Below are 19,482 nucleotides of genomic sequence, written 5' to 3'. Positions count from 1 at the left end.
ATATGTCACTTCGATTTTTCCAGTTAATCATTGATTACGAAGAAAGGCCACTAGTGGGAATCAATGAAAAGATTGATGATCTCCGCATGACACTTGCCCAATATGAACAGGACAAAACCTATAAGGAATATGATGAAAAAATGAAGGACAATCTACAAAGACTTGAGAACTCTATTACAGACATAAAACAAAAGAAGTTTATGAGAGACCTTGAGGACTATCATACCAATACGGTGTTCATATGGCCTAACAGAGAGCATCCTATGCATACACCCAAGTCTATCCTTGAGACACGCAGGAGGACCCCAAATAACAAAGCATCTAAAGAAAGAAAGGACCTGAGGGTTAGTTTTTCCTCACTGGATTCCACGAATGGAGATTCTGGGGATTCGGATGGATACCCTGATCCTGTTCCGCTCAATGCCGGGTCTTCTCTGCTGCAACCACCAAGCAAAGTCAGGCCGCAAAACAAAACGTCAAAAAACGACGTGCAGGGAGGAAGCACAGCCACTTCAAAGAGAAATACGAGGAACAGCAGGCTGAACAGCAGCTGTCTTGTCTGAAACCCAGTTATCTGTTCTTGCCCGTGGACTCACCTTTGCTATTACGAACAGACTTGATTTTTTCAGGACTATGTTAGATGGGAACCGCTTTGTCCGCAACATCACCGTCCGCAAGCATTTTTCTAAGATGTCTGACCCCGATTGCATTAACAGTGACATTTCTCTTATAGCTGATAATGTTGATATAAATGAATTGCAGCAACATAATGTGTTGAGTGATAGTGTTATAGGGAATGTCACCACTGTTAGCAGTAGCTATGCTCATTCGGGATTTGGGTTTGCTGAGCTCAGCGTCATTGCACACCTACAGGAGTCCTGCGATCAGGGTCCCTGCACTGACACTCCTGAATACAGCACTACCAATCCCTCATACTATCCGGTCATGTCCCGGTCCACTGCCCTGGATCTGTTCCAGGATGCAGTGGAAAGAGACATTTACCAGCTCTCTACCCAGAGTAGCAATAGGGGTCATAATCTCTCTAAAAAAAGAAAAAAGTGCACTGCAAGAGTTAAATGACATGGAGAATGTTGTGTTTAGACAGGCAGATAAGGGGGGTGCCGTGGTTGTCCTGGATAAGGGTCTCTACTGTAAGCTCAATATGATGATGCTTGAGGATTCTGATACGTACAGACCCCTTACCAGAGACCCCACGGACACTTTTAAATATAAATTAAGTGGGATTGTACAGTTAGGTTTAGAGAGGGGGATACTTAATCACAAGGTTGCTAAGTATCTTATCATTGTCATCCCCATATTTCATTCCCTTCCTAAAGTACATAAGGAGGTGTTTCCTCCTCCACTCAGGCACAAAGTCGCTGGCATTTCCTCATTAAATGAGCGGCTATGCGCCTGGGTGGACTCACTCCTTCAACCCCTTATTCCACACATCCCGGGCCACATTAAGGACACTAAACACCTGCTAGATATGATGCATGGGGTTACGTGGGGAGAGTCACATTGTTGGGTGTCGGCGGATGTCACATCCTTATATTCTGTCATCCCCCACGACAGGGCACTTGTTGCCCTTTCATGGTTTTTGAGAATTTACTCCCGTTACCCTGAAGAATTATATGAATATATTTTGGTAGTGGTTGAGTATTCGCTGAGCCACAATTTTTTTTTATGTTTAACAATTCCTTTTTCCTCCAGGTCACGGGAGCTTCGATGGGGGCAAAATTCTTCCCCTCTCTCGCCAACATATATATGTGTTGGTGGGAGAGGGAGATTATTTTCGCCCCCTGCAACCCCTACAGCGAACATCTGCTGTGGTATGGCCGCTACATTAACGACCTACTATTTATTTGGGGGTCCGATGTGGCGGCCATACCGGGGTTCATGGAATTTCTCAATTCCAATGATCTCAATCTCAGATTCACAGGCAGTTACCATCATGATGAATTAGATTTTCTTGATTTACATTTGCGGGGTGACAGGGGTAGCGGCAGGGTTATATCTACAACATTTAGAAAAAAGACCTCCGTAAATTCTATTCTCCACGCTACCTCCTGTCACCCCCCTCATGTCGTCAAAAATTTTCCAGTCGGGGAAATGATCCGGGCACGCCGTAATTGCTCCCTTGGGCCTGATTTTTCTTAGGAAGCGGCAGCGCGGATACCCGAACTGGACGATTATGAGAGCTATCAAGATAGCTTCGTAATGAATTGATCAAAACTCAAAATACTAAATCCTTATCCGGTGAGACTTCTAAACCCATAATCTTTTCTACCCAGTACAGTACGGAATTTCGACCGGGGTGAGGGAAGCTCTTGAATCGGGATACATGTGTGTATCACGCAGGGCCCCTACCCTCGGTCAGATGTTGTCACCTAGCCTGTTTACTGATGGTCCTACTAAGAAACCAACCTGGCTCAAACATACGGGCTCTTACAAATGTGGTGCCAATAGATGTGTGTGCTGCAGTTATATATATAACTCTAATACATTTGTTTCTTGTAGAAATAAGGACAGCTTTGTCCTTAAAGAGTATATTAACTGCAGCACATCGGGGTTTATCTACCTTTTCACATGCCGTGACTGCAACCTTCAATATGTAGGATGCACCACAAATCCTTTGAAGGTAAGGATACGGGAGCACCTATCTGACATAGGTCATTTTCAGACACGGCATGTGTCTATGGTTTCCAAACATATCGCTGAAGTCCACGGAGGAAATACATCCTCCTTACAACTGCAAGGTATTGAGAGGGTGAGACTGTCCCCAAGAGGGGGCAATCTGAAACAAAAAATCTTGGACCGTGAGGTCTACTGGATTCTCAGATTGAACACCAGATTTCCTCACGGTCTCAATGGGAGACTTGACACCATTCTCCATTATTAAATTTGTACTGAATTTTCGAATGAGTCATCTTTTAGATATATATTTTTATAATATACCCTCATTTTCTATCTGGCAGCTTTACCCGATAGCCCCGGTTCTGATATGTGTTCATGCACTTCTATCTGATGCATACAGTTAGGCCTCCAACTCTGCCTCCTCTTATTTAAACATTATTATATATTTTTTCTCTTTTTTATTATTATTGTAACTTCTCTATAGCACCGTAGTAACATACATTATAAACATCTTGTTAATATTGATGCTGTACTCAAAGTGTTCTGGTGCAGTGTTGAAGTGTATGTATTTTTAATTGTGATTTTGTATTGTAACATTCGATCCACAGTGGGTGAAATTCATTGCGGTTTTTCTCTCAAATATTGTGTCTGAACATGCTTGTATAGACACATTAAACTGCACCATTTGTTACTCATCTGTGGATCGGATGTCATTATATGTGATTCAAGACAGGTGCCGCGGCCCTAATGGGCGTGGCTTTTACCTGTCGAGCCCGCATATAAATAGCAAGATTTGTAAGGCTTTTATTGTATGACTAAGGCTCAGTAACTCGAGCCGAAACGCGTCACAACCTTTCGTGTACCTGTTTGTTCTCCATGGCACCTTAATAAAGATAACGTTCCCTGAGTCAAGTGCTGGACAAATTTTCTTCTCACATTTACCTGGCGGGGGGGAGTCCACGCCTGGTCCGTGCACTGCATGCGAGGGTGAGCTGATACGAACTTTGCTTGTTACTCAGAGTTAGGCACTTGCATATGAGGATATAGGGTCAACTTGAAAGACTTCCCCTTCTGATAGTTTCTGCAAGCTCCTTCACCAAGAGCCTCTTGGCCCTTTAGCAGGGTGTATCTATCTCCATATGTGCTCATGAATCAGTAATTCCATTGGACTCTATCCTTTAAGTGACATAGTAGAAAATCTGACTTGGAAAGTAAAAACTATAATATAGCATCGATTTCAAAACAGTGGCCATAGCTTAAAAATCTCATATGTATCTTTTTCCACTCTGGCTGTCCAAATGTTTTTGGCAAGCGTTGTGTACACCTTGGTATGTCATTGTGTGATATAAAAAATGTTTTTAATAAAACTAACATGCAAGCATTTGCCAAATCTGAGACTATAGAAGCACCTGAAACCAGATTTATTCCATCAGTTTAGCAAATTAGTCATTTGAGATAAGAGATAATTTCTTATCACAATTTCAATACAAGAAATGTACAATTGATAGAAAAATACCATATGTATATGTTTTACCTAAGAGAAACACAACATATCACAAATACTAATGTTTAATAAATTTAAAACACATTGGAGAAAACATGTACTGCCAACGGATGACAAAAAATGCATTACAAATTTATACGAAAATTAGAAGTACTGTACATGTAGCACCAAATTTATCACAGGAAGAATTTGTAACATTCTGTTGGTTATACAATGTCATCCAGACATAAGTTTGGAAGAAAAGAAGGGCACTCTTTATTTATCTAAGTAAATCAATCCAGAGGTAAAGGAATTATTTAGGGAATCAATTAGCAGGTGAGATTACATTAGATTACATTACCTTTCCTAACCCCTATACAAATGATTGAGACAATGGTTGAAATCTTTCTATAGCATCACAGGACAGACCTGATAGAGTAACTAATGTGCAGGAAGGGGGACACCTAGGAAATAGTGACAATAATTTTATACATTATAACTTGCCCATATGGGATCCCTTCAAGGAGCCATAAAAAACATACATTTCAGCATGTCAACGTTTGATCATCTCAGAGAAGCCCATAACATTATAAATTGGGAAAATGTCTTCAAAAACAAGTGTATGGACAATAACTAAGTAATATTTTAAAATATTTTTAATATCAATGTAAGAGGAACATACCGTATATACTCGAGTATAAGCCGACCCGAGTATAAGCCGAGACCCCTAATTTCAACCCAAAATCCCAGGAAAAGTTATTGACTCGAGTATAAGCCTAGGGTGGGAAATACCTCATCCCCCCCTGTCATCATCCAGACCCGTCATTAACATCCTCATCATCATCCCCTTGTCATCATCCCACACATCCCCCCTTCATCATCCCCTTATCATCCCACACATCCCCCCTTCATCATCCCCTTATCATCCCACACATCCCCCCTTCATCATCCCCTTATCATCCCACACATCCCCCCTTCATCATCCCCTTGTCATCATCCCACACATCCCCCCTTCATCATCCCCTTATCATCCCACACATCCCCCCTTCATCATCCCCTTATCATCCCACACATCCCCCCTTCATCATCCCCTTGTCATCATCCCACACATCCCCCCTTCATCATCCCCTTGTCATCATCCCACACATCCCCCCTTCATCATCCCCTTATCATCCCACACATCCCCCCTTCATCATCCCCTTATCATCCCATACATCCCCCCTTCATCATCCCCTTGTCATCATCCCACACATCCCCCCTTCATCATCCCCTTATCATCCCGCACATCCCCCCTTCATCATCCCCTTATCATCCCACACATCCCCCCTTCATCATCCCCTTATCATCCCACACCCCCCCCCTTCATCATCCCCACCCCCCTTCTTCATCATCCCCACCCCCCTTCATCATCCCCACACCCCCCCTTCATCATCCTCTTCTCATCATTCGCCCTCAGTGGTCTTCAACCTGCGGACCTCCAGAGGTTTCAAAACTACAACTCCCAGCAAGCCCGGGCAGCCATCGGCTGTCCGGGCTTGCTGGGAGTTGTAGTTTTGAAACCTCCGGAGGTCCGCAGGTTGAAGACCACTGCGGCCTTCAACATCATCCAGCCCCCCTCTCACCCCCTTTAGTTCTGAGTACTCACCTCCGCTCGGCGCTGGTCCGGTCCTGCAGGGCTGTCCGGAGAGGAGGTGGTCCGGTGGGGAGGTGGTCCGGGCTGCTATCTTCACCGGGGGCGCCTCTTCTCCGCGCTTCCGGCCCGGAATAGAGGCGTTGCCTTAACAATGACGCAGAAGTACGTTGGCAATGAACGCACCTCTGCGTCGTTGTCAAGGCAACGTGACTATTCTGGGGCCGGGCCCGAAGCGCTTAGAAGAGGCCTCCCCGGTGAAGATAGCAGCCCGGAACCACTGTCCCACCGGACCACCTCCTCACCGGACAGTCCTGCAGGACCGGACCAGCGCCGAGCGGAGGTGAGTACTCAGAACTAAAGGGGGTGAGAGGGGGCTGGATGATGTTGAAGGCCGCAGTGGTCTTCAACCTGCGGACCTCCGGAGGTTTCAAAACTACAACTCCCAGCAAGCCCGGACAGCCGATGGCTACCCGGGCTTGCTGGGAGTTGTAGTTTTGAAACCTCTGGAGGTCCGCAGGTTGAAGACCACTGCGGGTGGGGGAGTTCACTCGAGTATAAGCCGAGGGGGGTGTTTTCAGCACGAAAAATCGTGCTGAAAAACTCGGCCTATACTCGAGTATATACGGTACCTTATTGGAATGGTCAGAAACAGAGAAAAAAAAATGCGAATGGAAAAATTGTAAAAAGGTTAAAATGGAAAGTGTTGACCCTTTAAAAAGTGATGCAGGAGGAATTATAGGTAAGCATAAGGAAAAAGTTTATATATACAACACTTTCTTCTCCACCGTATTTACAAAGGAAAATGAAAAGACAGGTGAAATATAGGGATAAGCTAAAAACCCCCTTACATGTCACCTATATATCCCAGGAAAAGCACAGTGCTGTTAAAAAATGTCAAAACAGACAAATCACCAGGTTCAGATGGCATTCTCCATCTAAGGGAGTAAAGTAATATAATAGACAAGAACTAATATTTAAGGATATGGGGGGGGGGGGGGAGAGATTTATCAAAACTTGCGCAGAGGAAGAGTGGAGCAGTTCCTCTATAGAAACCAATTAGATTGATTATTTCATTTTTTAAAACGGCTCTGAAATATGAATAAAGAGATGTCATTGGTTGCTATGGGCAACTGCACCACTCTTCAACACACATTTTGAAAACTAATTAAGGACTCTATAGTGACAGGGTCTGTTCCCCAGGACAGGCACATAGCAGATGTGGATATTCAAAAAGTGACCACAGGAATTGTAGACCTAAAAGAGAAAATTCTGGTGGATGCACAGTGAAAAAATCCTTATGAGGAAATTGGGTGCCAGTCCCAGGGCTTGACCAAGGCAGATAAATCCAAATAGAAAGGAAGACGGCACTCCAGTATTGGTGTCCAAACGTGGGTAGTAGTTTATTGATCCCAAAACATACAGAAACAGATGCGACGTTTCGACCTAACAATAAGGTCTTTATCAAGCATAGTGCATATAGTGACAACCATGTGTTTTATAGGGTCACCAATAGATGACATCATATGGGGGAGTCACCCTCCAGTGTAAGGGGTGTGACCCCGAATGACAGTGGACGTGAACAATATGTCAAAACATACAATGAAAAAAGGTGCTATAAATACATTGTGCAAGTGCATAATAAATATACAGTATTACAAAAATAATACATTGTATCCACAGTGACCATCCTAATCTTCCAATCTCTGTTATAAACATAATCATAGACAAACAATATTATATCTGACCTGTCCGTCAGATGACATCAGGAAGAAACAGCCATCCCTTCCAGGTTCGTAGCTTGTAAACAAAGCATATGCGCATGTCCGAAACAGACCGCGCACTGGAAGTTACGTCCATATACTTGAGAGGTCGCGTCACTTCGTACAGAAAACATAGCAAATGCGCGCTGGATGGATGGAATCCACCACGGCCATTCTGGATAAGGGAAATGCCTCCGGTCAGACCTGCGCATTAGAGTGGCCAGAAGCCGCTTCAGACCTCTCAGATGCGGGCAAATCATATAGACATACACAATAATTAGGGCAAATAGGTATAACCCAGCACGGGAGACAGAGACATACACAATAATTAGGGCAAATAGGTATAACCCAGCACGGGAGACAGAACATACAGAGGATATGATTAGTCACTTATGAGGTCCAGAGGGATAAAACTGGTACCGGCCATTATATAGTTTGCAGACATTAACAGATAGAAACCATCTGATAGACCGCAACCGGACATTCAGGATGACATCTAGCGACAAAGACCGCACATAAAAGTGCATTCCGTCTGCTACACTATTATTATTTTTTCAGATCCGGAAGTGTACAATTATATATTTTTTCCATTTTTTTTTGGATATTTTTTTATGTCCATTCCAAGACAGCGGTCTTTGTCGCTAGATGTCGTCCTGAATGTCCGGTTGTGGTCTATCAGATGGTTTCTATCTGTTAATGTCTGCAAACTATATAATGGTCGGTACCAGTTTTATCCCTCTGGACCTCATAAGTGACTAATCATATCCTCTGTATGTTCTGTCTCCCGTGCTGGGTTATATCTATTTGCCCTAATTATTGTGTATGTCTATATGATTTGCCCACATCTGAGATGTATGAAGCGGCTTCTGGCCACTCTAATGCGCAGGTCTGACCGGAGGCATTTCCCTTATCCAGAATGGCCGACGTGGATTTCATCCATCCAGCGCGCATGCGCTATGTTTTCTGTACTAAGTGACGCGACCTCTCAAGTATATGGACGTAACTTCCAGTGCGCGGTGTGTTTCGGAAATGCGCATATGCTTTGTTTACAAGCTATAAACCTTAGCAGAGGGGATGGAAGCGGGTCCTCTCCGGATTGGTTGTTTCTTCCTGATGTCATCTGACGGACAGGCCAGATATAATATTGTTTGTCTATGATTATGTTTATAACAGAGATCGGAAGATTAGGATGGTCACTGTGGATACAATGTATTATTTTTGTAATACTGTATATTTATTATGCACTTGCACAATGTATTTATAGCACCTTTTTTCATTTTATGTTTTGACATATTGTTCACGCCCACTGTCATTCGGGGTGACACCCCTTACACTGGAGGGTGACTCCCCCATATGATGTCATCTATTGGTGACCCTATAAAACACATGGTTGTCACTATATGCACTATGCTTGATAAAGACCTTATTGTTAGGTCGAAACGTCGCATCTGTTTCTGTATGTTTTGGGATCAATAAACTACTACCCACGTTTGGACACCAATACTGGAGTGCCGTCTTCCTTTCTATTTGGAATTGTAGACCTGTTAGCTAAACTACCGTTGTATGTAAATTGCTTAAGAGTTTTCTAAGAGATGCTATATTGTAGTATCTCAATAATGGGAATATGTATTAAATGAGAAAACACTGGGGATGACTGACATGTAAAAGGACTTAGGAGTTTTAGTTAACAGTAAATTCACCTGTCACGACCAGTGTCAGGCAACTGCTGCCAAAGGAAAATAAATCATGGGGTGCATCAATAGGGGCATATATGCCCACGACAAGGAAATAATTCTACCGCTGTACAAATCACTATTCAGACCACACATGGAATACTGTGTACAGTACTGTGCATCAGTGTACAAGAAAGATATAGTGGAGCTGGAGAGGGTTCAACGACGGGCAACCTGAGTAATACGGGGAATGGGAGAAATACAGTACCCAGAAAAGATTATCAGAATTAGGGTTATTTAGTTTAGAAAAAAGAAGGCTTAGGGGAGAGCTAATAACTATGTATAAATATATCAGCGGACCGTACAGAGTTCTCTCCCATGATCTATTTGTACCCAGGACTATATCTATAACAAGGGGGCATCCTCTATGTTTAGAGGAAAGAAGGTTTCTACACCAGCACAGACGGTGGTTCTTTACTGTAAGAGCAGTGAGACTGTGGAATTTTTTGTCAGAGGAAGTGGTCATGGTGAGGATTGGATGAATTTCTGAAGAGTAATAATATTACAGGTTATGGATACTAGATTTATAGTGACAGAACATTGATCAAGGATATATATGCCATATTTTGAGTTTGGAAGGAATTTTAATCGGGCAATTGGCATCAGCCTCATAAGGGTATTTTGCCTTCCTTTGAATTAACCCAGTAGGGAGATAGGTTGAACTTGATAGACTCCTGTCTTTTTTTAACCTTACCAACTATGCAACTACGTGAGGATATATAAATTTAAGGCTATGTTTACACAGTATTTTTCCAGTGTTTTTGTCAGTATCTGACTGATCCAAACACTGAGCAAAATACTGTGTGTAAATATAGCCTTATAAATATTTACCTGTGGCTACCTAGCTTTTAACAAACCAACAACATTACTGCTAAGTTCACATAGTGTAAAATTTTGTGGCACATGTTATATTATGCGGCTGTAATCTGCAATAATTATGCTGAAAATGTGCAAACTAAAATATGCCATTGAATTTTATACTGTGAACAAAGAGTTTGAAAATTGTGTACATTTTGACAAGTTTATTAAAATGGTGACCATGGTATGGTAAATGTTGGCATAACTTTTTCAACTCTTACCCACTTTCATGAATGCTGACCATAATTAACTTGTGAATTTGTACATACAACTTTATTAAAATGTTAGGGTACATCCAGCCACATGGGACTGAAATGCTACACATTTTTCATCTGAATATCTGGGTCAAAAATTCCTGGTGTTTACACAGAAAAAAATTGCAATGGAAAATACACACGTTTAGGGTACAATTACACTGGTGGGTTACCTGCAAGTTACCTCAATGGGGTCTGCTGCAGCTTTTCCACTGTGGAAATTCTGATGCAGAAAACCCACTTGCATGTATCCTGCCCACGTAAGCATAACCAAATCACTACAGATATGAAATTGCTTTGGATTTTCTACACACTCTGAAAACAGACCAAAAGAGACCACAGTTAATAGCCCTCACGTACTTCAATAGTTTCTGACTTTTCTTAAATGAGTTTTGTTCCAAAGTTCTGGTACACAGCTCCCAGAATTTGGGACAAAAAAACAACAACAAAAAAACAAACAAAAACAAACTGACACAAAATCTCCAAATCCCAATATATTGTATAAACTTTTCTCACCAACTAGAAAGTAGTAAGAAAGCAAACATTTATGTGGGAAATAACAACTATTTTTGCATTTTTGGATGGATTAATGAAACAAGACAAATAGGTAAATTGTTGTTTGTTTGTTTTTTCTATTTAAAAATTGGATAATTTTCTAATTTAATAATTTTATAAATGTAAACATTGTCAATGCACTTCCCTATTTTATTTTAGGGGGGGGGGAATTTTGTTATATTGCACATTTTTTAAAGTGAACTTCTGAATTAGCATTGTGGTATTCTTATTTTTTTTTTTTTTTTTTACAAAATGATTATTTAGAAGAAAAATAAATCATGCTAATTTTTTACATCATTTTCTGGGAAAAAATAATTTAGAAACTCTGATCACAATGTCCCAGTTCTGCACACAAGCAAGTGACAGGAGATGTGCTCAGTGCGCTTTTCATGTCCCAATGCACAAAAAAATAATAAATACCATTATTTATAACTAAGTAATAAATACCATGAAAATGCTCAACCAACATAACACACCTTTAACACACCTTTATTAGTACACTTTAACACACCTTTATTAGTACACTTTAACACACCTTTATTAGTACACTAGCTGAGTACCTGGAGTTGCCCGGTTTTTCCTTCCTAATCCTTGTTGTGGAGGAAAATCAACAACTGAGGAAGCTTTTGTCTTCATTTCACGTCCTCATATATTGTTATCATATGCCAACCCCATATCCTGTCCTCATATCCCGTCCTCATATCCCAACCTCCTATCTCGACCTCCTATCCCGACCTCCTATCCCATCCTCCTTTCAAGTCCTCATATCTCGACCTCCTATCTAGACCTCCTATCCCGACCTCCTATCTCGACCTCCTATCCCGACCTCCTATCCCGACTTCCTATAATGTCCTCCTATCCCGTCCTCCTTTCAAGTCCTCATATCTCGACCTCCTATCTAGACCTCCTATGCCTACCTCCTATTCCAACCTCCTATCCCGTCCTCATATCTCGACCTCCTATCTTGACCTCCTATCCCGACCTCCTTTCCCAACCTCCTATCTCAACCTCCTATCCTGACCTTCTATCCTGTCCTCATATCTCGACCTCCTATGCTGACCTCATGTCCCAACCTCCTATCCGGACCTCTTTTCCCCCGTCCTCATATCTTGACCTCCTATCTCGACCTCATATTCTGTCCTCATATCTTGTCCTCCTATCTTGACCTTCTATTGACCTCCTATCTTGACCTCCTATCCCGTCCTCATATCTTGTTCTCCTATCTCGACCTTCTATTGACCTCCTATCCTGACCTCCTATCCCGTCTTCCTATCCCGTCCTCATATGCCGTCCTCATATCCCGTCCTCCTATCACGTCCTCCTAACCCGACCCGTAATATGTGTACCAGGTATTGAAATATCTCCAGCCATACGGAAGTTATGTGGGAACATACATTTCCCATTGATTTGCATGGGACATGGGACTTTAAACAAAAAACCCGACCCTCACAAATGGGGGTAGTTAAGGGTTAAATTAACTATCCTATATCTCCAGCCATTTGGAAGTTAAGCAGTAACATATTTCCCATAGACTTGAATGGGACTTTAAACAAAAACCCCGACCCAAGCAAATTAGGGTGAGTAAGGGTTAAATCACCTATCTTATGTTTGTTGTTGACATGTAAGTAACATGTGTGCCAAGTTTCATGTTAATATCTTTAGCCCTTTGGACGTGATGCTGGAACATACACACACAAACACATACATACACACACATTGGTCCTCATTTACTAAAATCCAACCAACTCTTTTTCTCGGTTATTGCGCCTAAATTTTAGTCGCAACGTCTGTGCGACTATTTTTGCGAATAAATTTTATTCGCACAACCGACACTTTAGAAAACACTTGGAGCATTTTTTTTCACCCTGAAATGGGCGTGTTTTATTCAAAAATGGTCGTTTTACCGGCAAAAAACAAAAAATCCTCGGAGTACTTCCAAAATCACTTGAGAAAAAGTGTGAGTTTGCCTCATACAATAACCATACAAAAGAGGCCGAGTGAAATTCCAAAAATGGAGGGATTTCTAACAAGGGACTGTTTGCCATTGTGTTTTGTGTCAAAGTAACTTGTTCTATAACCTAAAAACATTTTGTACAGTTCAACACTTTTATGAATGAAATATTGAATGCTTTTGTGATAGTTAATATTTATATATTTTTTCTTTTTAACACATTTGCAATATTAGGTTTAAATCAATTTAACACCCAAGCTGATAAACAAGGAGAATTGTTGTAATGTTTGAAAAATTATAACACATGAATACTTTTGATTCCTGAAAACATTTTTAAACAAACAAGTCTAAACCATTTTGACTCACACAACTGATTTCTTTAGCTCGAGTTCGTGCAACACAATTGACTAGTGTGACACAAAAAAAACGTGCGACAGAAGAATAACCGACACGTGCGACAGAATAGTAAATAAGCCTGAAAAAAAAAGACAAATGATATTGAAATTACTCCAAAATTAACACTATATAGATAATATAGATTATTAAAAAGGTGCTAGAATTATGGCACAATTTGCACACATTTATTATGTGATTTAATGAATTCAAGTATAGAATAAAACAGACATGGTCGCACATCCACAACATGCACCTTGATCTAAGGCATATATTGCATTATACATAATAACCTCCATATAGCACAATGAAGAGCATTAAAGTACAAAATGAAACACTGAATTATTTTTACTTGTGGAGTAACATTAATAAAATGCTACAGAAATGACAAAGTGTGCAATGCTTAATATGATATTTTGTTTTAGTACACTAGCATCCATCATAGTCTAAGATCACAGGCACTGTACTGCAGAGCCTTAAATGTATACTGTCAGATCCAAAAACTATTATATGAAAACAATATTTTCATATGTTGTTACTGAGGAAAATTAGAGACCTTTTGTAATATTTTGAATGTTTAATAAATAAAACAGCCCCTGAACATCCCACCACTAGTGGTCCCCATACCTACTGGCCCTATGCAGCTTCCTGCTTTTACACCTGTTCACACTGTGCGACGTCCATTGCTGCCATGTCTGTGAGGAGATGTGGCACAGGGCCTGGTTCGGGCGGCATTGGGACCATGTCTGTGAGGAGATGTGGCACAGGGCCTGGTTCGGGCGGCATTGGGACTGCTCTGCCAGTGGGTCGTTCCCCCTGTGGGCACTGGTGTTGCGCCATTTTATGTTAGAGATGTTGGGGACCCGCTAATTACAGTTGGCTGTAAGGTGGCTAGCAGGCTTGCACTTCATGATCATAAAGTACATTAGCGACCTGTTAGTTTCATAAATTTTGCTGAGAAGCCTTAGATCAAGGTGCATGTTTTGGATGTGCATCCATGTCTATTTTTTTTTTCCTCTACTTGAATTCACATTGTGTTTTCTATCCTCCTCTTTTCTTTGTTTTTACTTGGTCAACACTCTGCCCCTCCCCCTCAACCCAGGCCTATATAATTTGGCAGGAAGCCACAAAGGGCCCTATTCTTTCTGGCAGTCTCCCAGTCTTTGACTGAGAGCACATGGTAAGTGAGCTTTTACACCTGTTCACATTGGTGCTGCACAGTGCGGCATCCATTGCTGCCGTGGCGCCGTGTCTGTGGGGATCCGTGGCCCAGGGACTGGTTCGGCTGCATTGGGGCCAGTGGGCAATTCCCCCTGTGGGCACTGGTGTTGCTGCGGTGGTGGACGCCGCTCAGTGCAGTGCCATTTTATGCTAGGAATGTTGGGGACCCCCTGCTTACAGGTGGCCGTGATGTGGCTAGCGGGCTTGCACTTCATGATCATAAAGAACACTAACAACCTGCTAGTTTAATAAATGTTGCTGATCAAGGTGCATGTTGTGGATGTGTGACCACATCTGTTTTTTTTCTCTACTTGAATTCCTATCATGTGATTTAGCAGTGCCTGACAAAGAGGTGTGGCAGGCTTGTTTCAGATTTCTGGTACAAGATTCTGGCACAACACAAGCAATGGGATTCTTCTGTACTGTGCACATTTTTCTCAGTGGAAATAAAAATTCTGTACTTCATCAAAAGAATAATCCTGTTCATTCTTTTGGCAGAATCCGCTTAGATAGGAATCGCCGTCAAGGTAGACACTACATATCTGAGTGGTTTGAGCATGGAATGGCACGGAATGTCTGCCCAGATATTCTGCCTTGTGAATGGGCCCTAAGTTTCAACTTTTCGTACTTGGCTTCTACAGTTCACTTATTTTTTAATTATTATTCTTATTATTTTTTTCCCCTGGAATTCCCTTTATTCCCTTATTTTAGTCTGTAAATTCAAATAATTTTGTTAAAAACATCTATAACATCTAAATTGACCTACTTGTGTCTCATGTGCATTATTTTATATGATTTTTTTCTGCTGATTTTACCATTCAGCTCTTATAAATATCTTTCCTTTCTATATCTCCAGCTGTGTTTTTAGGATGTAAAATTGTTTCATAAAAACAAAAAAAACAACAACAAAAAAACAGCCAGCAAATGTCTTTTTTAATCGATATGTAACCATAAAACTATCCTATTTTGTAAATATGGGCAAGTACTATATGTCAGACAAATTAGCCCTGCCAGATAAGCAGGCTGAGCGGGAAGGAACAAGGATATAACAGGATTTTATTTTGTGAGTCCTCTGGGCATTGTCTTAATAGGTCCATGAAGATTACCACAGGATCACTTACAAGAGCCTTCCCTTCAATTTGCCTCTAAATTCCACTGGCATATTTTCTTTGCTCCATAAAACTTAATGATTTTAACACCAGGTTCAGCTGGAAGAGGCTCTGAACAATCTCAGGAAAGACAAAAGCAAGACGGATTGTATTCACATGCAAACCTAACTGCATACTTTGCTCTATGTCTCTTATCATGGACATTTGTGGACACACTGTCAGACAGGTGCATTATATTGCTATGCTAGGCCCCATATTGCATTATACAGAATAACCTCCATATGGCACAATGAAAAGCATTAAAGTACAAAATGAAACACTGAATTATTTTTACTTGTGAAGTAACATTAATAAAATGCTACAGAAATGACAGTGTGTGCAATGCTTAATAAAATATTTTGTTTTATTACACTAGCATCCATCATAGTCTAAGATCACAGGCACTGTACGGCAGAGCATTAAATGTATACTGTCAGATCCAAAAACTCTTTATATGTTGTTACAGAGGAAAATTTGAGACCTTTTGTAATATTTTGAATGTTTAATAAATAAAACAGCCCCTGAATATCCCACCACTAGTGGTCCCCATACCTACTGGGACACTAACCAGTCCACTTTAAAAAAAACTAAAAACTAAAAAAAAAAATGGTGCAACAAGGAACAATTCATTTGAAAATGTGTGCTATGTCACCTTTTTAACAAATCAGACACAGTTTACACAAAATATTCAAATTCAAGTTTGAAGATTCCCCCCAAGTGATTAGCCCATGAATGAGCAGTCGTGTATAGCCCCAAAAATTATTGTTTGTTGGTTGCACTTCTTGCACCAGGGAATGTGCATCCAACAAGTATGTAAATTAAAGGGGTGTTCCTTGAACAAATACAATTCAAAAACAAGGACTTGGGGCCTTGTTATAGAGATAAGGCGTCCCAGTGGTTGAATCTGACACATATTCCCTATCCTAGGCATAGGAGATAAGTGATGTAACTAGTAATACCCCTTTAACTAACATAATTCTCAGATGCCCATTCCCTGGTGCAGAGAGATGTGCAACTGACAAGCAATGATTTATAGGGCAAGACAATCCCAGTGATCCGGTGACGAACAAGCAATGGTTCAATTGTTGGCTGATCACTTGGTTTTTTACATGAGCCAATAATAGTCAGTCAATAATCACGCAGTGTAAAAGACCCTTTAGGCTTTGCAATACAGAACATGTAATCTTAGAATATGATGGATGATGATAGATACTTTGGTTTGTCATTTTGTGAACATTATTTTCTTTATTTATGTTGAGGATGGAGACAACAAACTATCTTTTTTGTTACTGTTTGAACTGGTATTTATTGTGGCTATTCTTAACCCTTTGCCATCCTATGATGTTTAGTTGTATCATGGGCGGAAATCCGTTAACATGATATGACGTATATATTTGCGCCATGTTGTGTTAACCATCGTTGAAGCAAGTACAGGAGATGCCCTCATTTCATAGATGGTAAGAAATGGCTACTAACAGCAGCCAAGACTCACCACTAATGCCGGGCAGTGGTGAATGGGGTAATGCCTGGTCATTAACCCCTTCCCGACCTATGGTACGTCATGGGTCAGGTGAGGGGAATATGACTCGGGCCCGTGTGTCAGGTCCACGTCATAACTGGCAGATCCCTGCTGCTATCAGCAGTTGACATCTGCCAGTAATGACGGACATCGAAGCGGGCTCTAATGTCTGTAATTGAAATAGTTAAATGCTGTGATCAATAGTGATCACTGCATTTAAACATTAAATGCAGGTAATCCCTGGGGTCTAGGGGACCCACCTGCAGCTCTGCAATGTAATCATGGGCTGCAGATGGGTTGCTGGGGAAGGATGGGGACTTGCCTGTCCTTCCTGGTCCTCGGTGGATCAACAATTGCTTAATTTCTTGGGGACACAGGGCGTATGCATATGCCCTGCATCCCCGATCCTTAAAGGGGTACTCCGCCCCTAGACATCTTATCCCCTATCCAAAGAATAGGGGATAAGATGTTAAATCGCCGTGGTCCCGCTGCTGGGGAGCCCCGGGATATCCGCTGCGGCACTGCACTATCATTACAGCACAGAGCGAGTTCGCTCTGTGCGTAATGACGGGCGATACAGGGGCCGGAGCTGCGTGACGTCATGGCTCCGCCCCTCATGACATCACGGCCCGTCCCCTTAATGCAAGTCTATGGCAGGGGGCGTGATGACCGCAACGCCCCCTCCCATAGACTTGTATTGACCGGGGCGGGCCGTGACGTCACGAGGGGCGGAGCCGTGATGTAACGATGCTCCGGCCCCTGTATTGCCCGTCATTACGTGCAGAGCGATCTCGCTCTGCGCAGTAATAATAGCGGGGTGCTGCAGCAGCAATCCCCGGGGTCCCCAGCAGCGGGACCCCGGCGATCTGACATCTTATCCCCTATCCTTTGGATAGGGGATAAGATGTCTAGGGACGGAGTACCCCTTTAAGGACCCAGGGCGTACCTGTATGCCCGTGGGAATTCTGGTCCCCGACGCTCGCCGGGCGGGGACCGAACCGAGATGCCTGCTGAAATTATTCAGCAGGCATCCCGTGACAACGGCGATTTGCAGCGATTCCAGGTCAATCAGGTTCCCAGTGACCAGGTGACCTGGAAAAAAGGGTGATAAGTGCCGTTCAAGATGGCACCTATCACCCTTTAGCAGTAGGAGTGAGGTGGCACTGGTCTTCTTGATTCGTCGGCCGTAATCAGCACTCCTGCTGTGTGGATGTCCCTTACCGCAGTTAGTACCTCATGCTGGGGCCCCCGGCATCGGTGGCGGGATCAGGGCCCCAGGAGCGGAGTCAGCGGCAGGCAGGAGGATCCGGAGTGCGCAGCAGCAGGAGGTAAGGCTGGCCTCCTGTTGTTGCTTAGCAACAACTCCCAGCATGCACAAAAGGGCATGCTGGGAGTTGTTGTTACACATCAGCAGAAGGCACAACTACAACTTCCAGCATGCCCTTTGGTAGTTTGATCATGCTGGGGGTTGTAGTTATGCAACAGCTGGAGGCACATTTTTTCTATGTAAAAGTGTGCTTCCAGCTGTTGCATAACTAAAACCCCCCCGCATGCGCTGACAGCCAAAGGGCATGCTGGGAGTTTTAGTAGCATGCCTCCAGCTTTCGCATAATTACAAGTCCCAGCATGCCCTTTGGCTGTCACTGCATGCTGAGAGTTGTGGTTTTTGCTACTTCTGAAGGCACACTGGTTGCAAAACATTGAGTTTGTTACCAGTGTGCCTACAGCTGTTGCAAACTACAATTCCCAGCATGCACTTATAGACCATACATGCTGCGAGTTGTAGTTTTGCAACAGCTAGAGGCACACTGGTTGCAAAAACACTGAGTTAAGTAACAAACTCTCAGTGTTTTGCAACCAGTGTGCCTCCAGCTGTTGCAGAACTGCAACCCCCAGCATGCACAGACAGTCAAAAGGCATGCTGGGAGTTGTAGTTTTGCAACAGCTGGAGCTTTGCCCAAAGGGTACATTCACACAGGCGGGGGTTTACAGTGAGTTTCTCGCACCAAGTTTGAGATGCAGCAAATTTTCCGCTACAGCTCAAACTCCCAGCGGCAAACTCGCTGCAAACCCCTGCCGTGTGAGTGTACCCTAAAAACACTACACTAACACAAAATAAAAACTAAAACACTACACATGCATATACCCCTACACAGTTAACCCCCCCCCCCCCCAATAAAAAATTAAAAACTTCTGGTATGGCACTGTGTCCAAAATGGAGCCTCCAGTTGTTGCAAAACAACAACTCCCAGTATTGTCGAACAGCCATTGACTGTCCAGGCATGCTGGGAAAAAGTTAAGTGCCACATATGGGGTATTTCCATACTCCGGGCATTT

This window comes from Hyla sarda, chromosome 1, assembly GCF_029499605.1.
Source record: "Hyla sarda isolate aHylSar1 chromosome 1, aHylSar1.hap1, whole genome shotgun sequence".
Lineage (NCBI taxonomy): Eukaryota > Metazoa > Chordata > Amphibia > Anura > Hylidae > Hyla > Hyla sarda.
Note: the sequence above shows the minus strand (reverse complement) of the source record.